We start from the raw sequence: 7466 nt of genomic DNA, 5'->3' as shown, positions 1-7466 counted from the left end.
TACAATTACTGGAGTTAGAAGCACAGAATGAATAATAAGACCAAAGAAAATTATACAGAGGTAGCCAGCCCACCAGTGAGTTTGTAAAAGCCTATGAACCCGGGACATCAGGAGGACACTTCCTTGGCCCTAAGGGTCCCTGTGAACCCCGGACGTCAGGAGTTCACTTCCTTTGGCCCTCAGGGTCCCTGGCTAGCCATCCTGAGTGGGGCCATCGTGTAGGATTTTCGTCCATGACACAGGGCCTCAATATCTCAGTGCTTTGTGGTCCCCAACAGAGTTCAACCTGAGGTTAGCACTTAACCATTGTATCACCAGTGCTCCTTGTTTGTTGTTGTTGTTGTTGTTAGCTGCCACAACCTTGTAGCTAACAGTCCAGTGCGTAGCCTACACCACTACACCAGGACTCCAGGGTTCCTCGTAAGCCTAGGTAAAAGAACATAAGTATACCAAGTTAACTCTTGAGGACACATGGAAGACAGTAAAGGGAGCACTTCTAAATCTCTGTACTCTCTGGATTAAATTTGTGCTTGAAAATGCAGCTCAAGTCCCAAATTAAGAACTTTTTTATTTTTATATTCTCTTGGATTCTATGTATATGTTTGACAAGTGAACAGCAATGTTGCTTAATAATTGATTGCACCACCAGTACTGAAGGAGCCCTGAGAACACAGTGGGTATACATTGGCCTGCTAACCACAAAGTAGATGGTTCAAACCTACCAGTTGTTCCACTGGAAAAAAAATGAGGTTGTCTGTTCCAGTAAAGATTTATGGTCTCGGAACTATAGTCTACAGAACCCTAGGAAGAAGTTCTACTCTATCCTGTTGTTGTTAAGGGTCACTGAGTCGATTCTGTCTGAGGAGCAACTGGTATAGATAATAGATAGGACATATAGATATCTATAACTTAATAACTTGACCTATGTCTAGTTTGAGGAACCAACTGAGATGAGGCAGAAACAACTAACAATCCACTAAAATCTGATCTTTTTTTAATTTTAACAACAGACTTGCAGTTTATGGAGACTACATTTCCCAGGCTCCCTTACTGAGAGGCCCTGGTGTGGCGCTGGAGGCTAAGCACTGGGCTATTAAACGCAATATTGGTGGTTCAAATCCACCAGCCACTCCTCAGAAACCCTATACAGGGTCACGACGAGTCAGAACCCATGGTCGAACTTAACAACAACAACTAGGTCATGCAATCACATGACCTAGCTCTTCCCAGAGACCTGTGAGGTGTGCGGATTCAGCATCTGGGCCATAAGGCAGTCAACCTGCACTGCATTTTCTCACTTGCTGCACATTATGCACATCCTTGCCTGTGATCCCGCTTCAGTGATGCAGATGAAGACTTCACTCTGGCAAAGCAACAGTGATTAAAAAATTGAGTCCCTGAGTGAGCACGCTGAGCAATGCTGTTTGTTTTAATATTTGTCCATGGGTATCAAGGGCAGGATTGCTCCCTTCTGGAGTGAAATTCCCTTCTATTGTCTTTAAATCATGATATTTGTGACCATTTTGCTATAGTGCCTCAGCCTGTAACATACTTTAAAAAGTTAATTTTAGTAAAAAGAGAATGACTTGACAGGTGAGAATTTCACTTTTCTATGATTTTTCATGTAGGAATTTAATAACCTAAAATGACTAATTTTATTTTTTCAGTTAATCTAAAACTCTAACGAAAGCATCACAATTTTATCATAGATAGAAACTTGCTTCTTAATACTTCTAAGAATCATGGGATTCATTCTGAGCAAACCATGCTGTTGTTAAGTGCTGTCGAGTTCGTTGCCACCCATAGCGACCCTGTATAGGGTTTCCAAGGAGCAGCTGGTGAACTTGAACCGTCAACCTTGCAGTTCAAACGGGTTTGCAGTCTGACGCATTAACCCACAGCCACACCAGGACTCATAGAACCATTGCTGTTGTTGTTGTAATGTGCCGTGGAGTCGGTTCCGAGTCATAGCGACCCTGTACAGGGTTTCTGAGGCTGTAAATCTTTATGGGAGCAGAACGCCTCATCTTTCTCCCGCAGAACAGCTGGTAGTTTCGAACTGCTGACCCTGAGGTTCACAGCCCGATTTGTAACCACTATGCTCCTTCTACGCTACCAGAGCTCCTTCATAGAACCATAGAACCATCAAATTGTATAACTTGGAAGCTGCAAGTGATCACAGAAATATAGTGCCTTCTGTGAAGAAGTGACCTGGCCAAAGTCTCAAAAATATGCTAAAAATATTTACTTTAAAGGTCATTATCTTCCCATTTTTCTCCACCGGGAACGTGAGTATATGTGCGGATACACACGCACAGGCGCACACACGTACATAGTCTCCATTTCCTATTAGAAAACAGAAATCGAGCAAAAAGGAACCATATCCTACAAGGTTGTTTTTAGTGGGTTCAGCGTCCACTGACTCTAGAGACAGCACATTCTCCTGGATTCTGTAATTGTTAATGATTCACAACCACTGTCATGCAATTTGCTACATGAATTGTATATTTCCGCCTTACCACCCACTGCTACAAAGGAATCTATAAAATTGTAAACCTGATTTGTCAAAGAACCTCCTATGATTTTGTCAAAAGTCAGCATTGGTTGAAGTCTCAAAGGGCCTGTGGTTAGCAAACACTGGAGATGGAGCGCAGTGGGGTGGAGTTAGTCCTAAACAGAGCACACAGCTGCATGGAGGACAGGAGTAGGTGGCAAGGAGAAAATGACTGGGAATCAGTATGGAGGACCAGCTACTCTGACAGGCATTCAAGAAGCCTCAGAGGATGTGATTGTATTATTATAACTTGTTCATTTTACCCTACCCCTTGTATTTGTTGTCTTAGATTTAATGTGCTGGTTTATACTATCAACTCGCCAGGTTCTGATTTTTGTATAGACAGTTATTAGGATGTGTGTATGTGTGTGTGCCCTACTACTATAGGGTAGCTTTTAGAAACCCTCCTCTAGCATCTTTTTTCCTTTCTCTCACTGTCTCTTGGTGCAATTGTGTTTTTCCACTGCCTTTGTGTGTAGCTTTCTTCCTTTAACACTAGCAACTAAACAGCTGCTACTATTTTGTCTCCAAAATCAGAAATAGGGAGCTAAAAAAAATCCAAATACCTCCTGTTGTTGTTGTTGGTTTTTAAATGCCATCGAGTCGGTTCTGACTCATAGTGACCCTGTGTAGGGTTTTCCAAACACCCTCTGGAAAACTGAAAATATATAAGAAGATAACAATAAATAACAAATAGCTAACAAGATTTAATAATAGTGCCCACTATGCATGTGACATTTCTCTCAGTGTTCATTTAATTCCCAGGGCAACCCTATGAGTTAGGTTCTGTTAATATACCCCTTTTTTAAAAGTGGAACCTAAGACAAGGAGAAGTAACTTGTCCAAGGTCACATAGATACCAGCGCAGACATCCTGGTCCAAATGATAATTCTGTGAAGTCTGTAAAATCTGGCTCTCTGTTTCCTGGTTACATTGTTGTCATTAATTCCTTTCCAAGATGACCATGAGGAAGACACACCAAAGTAAGATACATAGTTACTGAAAAGCATAGTCGCTAAGAGCTTGGGCTTAGGCATTGAACAGTCAGATCCTAGCTTCACTCTTTACAAATGGAGCAAATGACTTCACTTCTCCAAGCCTTAGCTTCCCAAGCATCATCTGTGAGGAGAATGAGAGTATCTAACAGAATCAAGAAGATTTATAGTGCTAGTGCCCGACACATGGTAGGCACTGGGAGATTTATTGACTGTGAGTGTTGTAGCAGGAATGCCCACATTGACAAGGTAGTGAAATTATTATTTATTAAAGCCAAGCCCAACTATTTTTCTATATTAGTTCCCCTGAAATGTCTCCACCATTTAAGAAAACAACAAGCAAACTATCGTAGTGACTAACACTAGCTAATTTTAAGGTCCCCAAATAAAAACTGAAAACTAATAAACAGGCAGTTATTTTACTTTGAGGAGTAAAAGCAATGCTAAAAAGCACAGTTTCTTTCTTCCTAGGACGTCTAAACCCAATCTTGGGTGTGGCCTGTGGCTGCCTTTGACGCTTTGATGATGATGCTATGAACAATTTTTTTAAATCTCCCTTTCTCTCCTATCCTGTCACTGTGGCATACTTAATTACAAAATACCTGGAGCTTTAAAGAATAGTTGATAATTTGAAAATCATAACTAAGATATTGATTCCTGCTTAGAATGTTAGAAATTTGCAATGAATATTGGTGATGGATACACAACAGGATTAAATTTAATTGATGTCACTAAATACCTAAAAAAATATTATGCTGGCATCTATTGTCACATATATTTTTTGTAACAAAAATTATTAATTTCCCCAGTTTTTTTTTTTCTGCTTTGAATCATGTTCATGTATTTGTTATGCCTGATAGAGTATTTTTAGAATAAAATTTCATATTTGATTTGGAGAACATAGCTCAAAAATAGATGCCAGTTCTTACGTCAGGCATTGTAGAATGAGGTAACTGTGATTTCTTTCAGAATAACATTAAAAAATAAGGCAATCTAATACACTGTGAAATTCAAAAGGCAACTGAAGTTACAAGACCAGCAGATTCATACATTCCGTTAAGGGTTGAGCAAGTATGTCAAAATTATTCCTTCATGTGTGGATAAAATCTCTGGAATTCAACAAACCTTGGTATTTCCTGGTGTAGCGCTGTAGCATAAGCACTGGATAACTAACCACAAGGTTGGCAGTTCAAACTCACCAGCCACACCTTGGACACTCTATACAGGGTCAATAGGAGTCGGAACCAACTGTATATAGCACATACCAACAATGTTTAGAAATAAAAACAAACCAGATTCTTCTTAATGGAGAAAGGAACACTTTAAAACTGTTATAAACCACTTCCATGGATCCAATGCTCAAAACTGATTAAAATAAGATGTGACAGAAGTACTTTATTTTACACTGTAATTTCATAGTTTACTGACTATGTATGAGATTACCCAATAAAAAAAGTAAACATAGACTGATTTGTGACTCTCTGTTAATATGTAGAGAACAATTTCACATTTTTTTCACCATATCAAATATTCTGCTTCTAGGTATGGCTGAGAGCTAGCTGTCTCTCTCCCAACCCCACAGCACCTTCTTACAGAATCAAAACTTCTTTTCAAATTTACCATCCTTGACAGGGATGCAGTACCCAGCAAGCAGGGTAACACAGGCTTTCTTGTGGTTACTTACCAATCTGCAATGAACAGCTCACATGTTTTTCAGTAGTGAAATCCATGTGAAATTGTTCACTACAAATTAGTAAGTAAACACAACTAAACTTGTTTTTCCCTTACCTGTTGGGTAATCCCACACTGACTGGTCCCCTTTCTGTCTCTGTTGTCTTTCTTTCTTTTTCCTTTTGTTTTCTTCATTTTTGTTTCTTTGGAACTTTTTCCAATATTCTCTTCCTCCTCTCTTCTAATCCTTCCCTTTCTCTACCCTCCCCTCCTTGTTTTTCTCCAGTTTCTTCTTTCTTTTCTCTCCTCTCTCATTCTCCTAGTTTCTTTCTCCCTCCCTCTGTCTTGCTTTCTCTCTATTCCACCAGGAAATAAATATATATTCTAGTTCATTGGCTTTGTCTAGCAAAAGTTGGATTTCTATTAATTTGTGACTTGAAATGTTTCAAAATATTTTTTAAGATGCACAAATTTATTTTTATTTGCAATTTTTTTAACTATTTAAAAAAAAAAAAAGGTTTTCAGACTCTTAGCATTTAACATGACCTTATTCATGTTTGACAAGCTAGAATGTTAGGAAACTATTTGAACGGTTTAGTGATTTATCTCCATCAGCATAAGCTGTTTCTGAGAGGAAAAGTTTAACTTTAAAATATTGAATTAATATTAAAGATGTCAAAGTAATGAAAAATATAATAGTTTTGAACAGTTTACCATATCTAATCTAGTACATTTGCTAATAACACTTTGCCAATAAAAAGGTTTTTTAAGTGTTTATAAAATACAATTTGACTAACAAAAATAAAATATTAAAGTTGAAATTTTTAAGATACTCTAAAAATAGTTAGTTTACTACTGTTAGTAAACAGTTTCATGCACAGTGAGGAAAAGCAAAAACAACAAACACTGTCGCAAAGCCCAATGGTAAGTGGGCACACAGCTGATTTTTTTAAAAGTGTTTGTGAATTTTATGAATTATCTTTTAATAATTTCAGAACATTATTCAAAATTTCAATGTACACATTTACAGTGAAGACTTTAATCTGACAGTCTTTTAAAATATGGTAGATACATTCCGAAGACAGAGAAATGCACCAAGTGAATGTTAAGATTCCTTTCTTATATGAAGCATTAGAAAGTGTAACGGTTAAGATGATGTGTCAACTTGAGTAGGTCAGGATTCTCAGTGGTTTGGCAGATAATAAGTAATCATTTTCCATTTTGTGATCTGATGTGGGCAGCCAATCTGTTCAAAGGGCAGTCTCCTTGGGTGTGTGGCCTGTATCCAACATATGCAGGTGTCTGGGCAAAGTTCCTACCCTGGTTTGATCTTGTCCATCTTATTATTTTCTGACCTCAGGTTCTTGGGGCATGAGTCAGCAGTCTTCTGTCTGGTAGGTTGCTACAGCCATGTGAATCAGGAAAATCAGCCTGATACCTGACCCACAGATTCGACACTTGCCAGTCTAGAACTGCAAGAGCAATTTCCTTGAAAAAGATCTCTCGATATATGTATTTATATTTAACTGGTTTTGTTCCTATAGAGAACCCAGAAAGGTTTTCTTATGTGCTAATTTATTTTGGTGCTGTAAGATAAGCATTGCACCCAGAGCTTGATTTGAACCACAAGGCCAACAGTTAAAACCTACCAGCTGCGCCTCAGATACCCTGTACAGGATTTCTATGAGTTGGAACCAACTTAAAGGCACTTAAGAACAATTGATTTTAATGCTAAAATCGTAATTGGAAAGATTTTTTTTTTCCCACTATCCTCCCATAAACTAAATTTCCATTTTAAGTTTGCGTTACAACTTTGGATATCATTGGATCAATAATATGAACTATGCCATCCTCATGAAGACTTTCATCTGAAAATAAGGACCTGGAGGTGGTGATGGCACTATTGTCCACCTGGCCTTCTCCTCTCATCACTAACATGAAGGGCATCTCCCCGGAAGATAGACAGGGACAGTACATATTTCCAATTCCAGAGAAGACCATAGCATATCATTATAAGATCCCTGGGGAAGGATGTCTTCATGGCTCATTGCATCTCAATGGAACCAATGTGGCACAATAACCATATAAGTGGTATGTGTGGGATGCAGTGTTCAGGAACAGAGAGCATGCCACTTGGAATTTATTCAGGGAGTGAGAAGACACAATCATCTTCATGGAATCTGATTCCATCTTGACTCTTCATATAGTAAGGAGCAGAAGTTAACCCATATGTAGTTTATTGTTAC

This window comes from Chrysochloris asiatica, unplaced genomic scaffold (assembly GCF_000296735.1).
Source record: "Chrysochloris asiatica unplaced genomic scaffold, ChrAsi1.0 scaffold00010, whole genome shotgun sequence".
Classification (NCBI taxonomy): Eukaryota; Metazoa; Chordata; class Mammalia; order Afrosoricida; family Chrysochloridae; genus Chrysochloris; species Chrysochloris asiatica.
Note: the sequence above shows the minus strand (reverse complement) of the source record.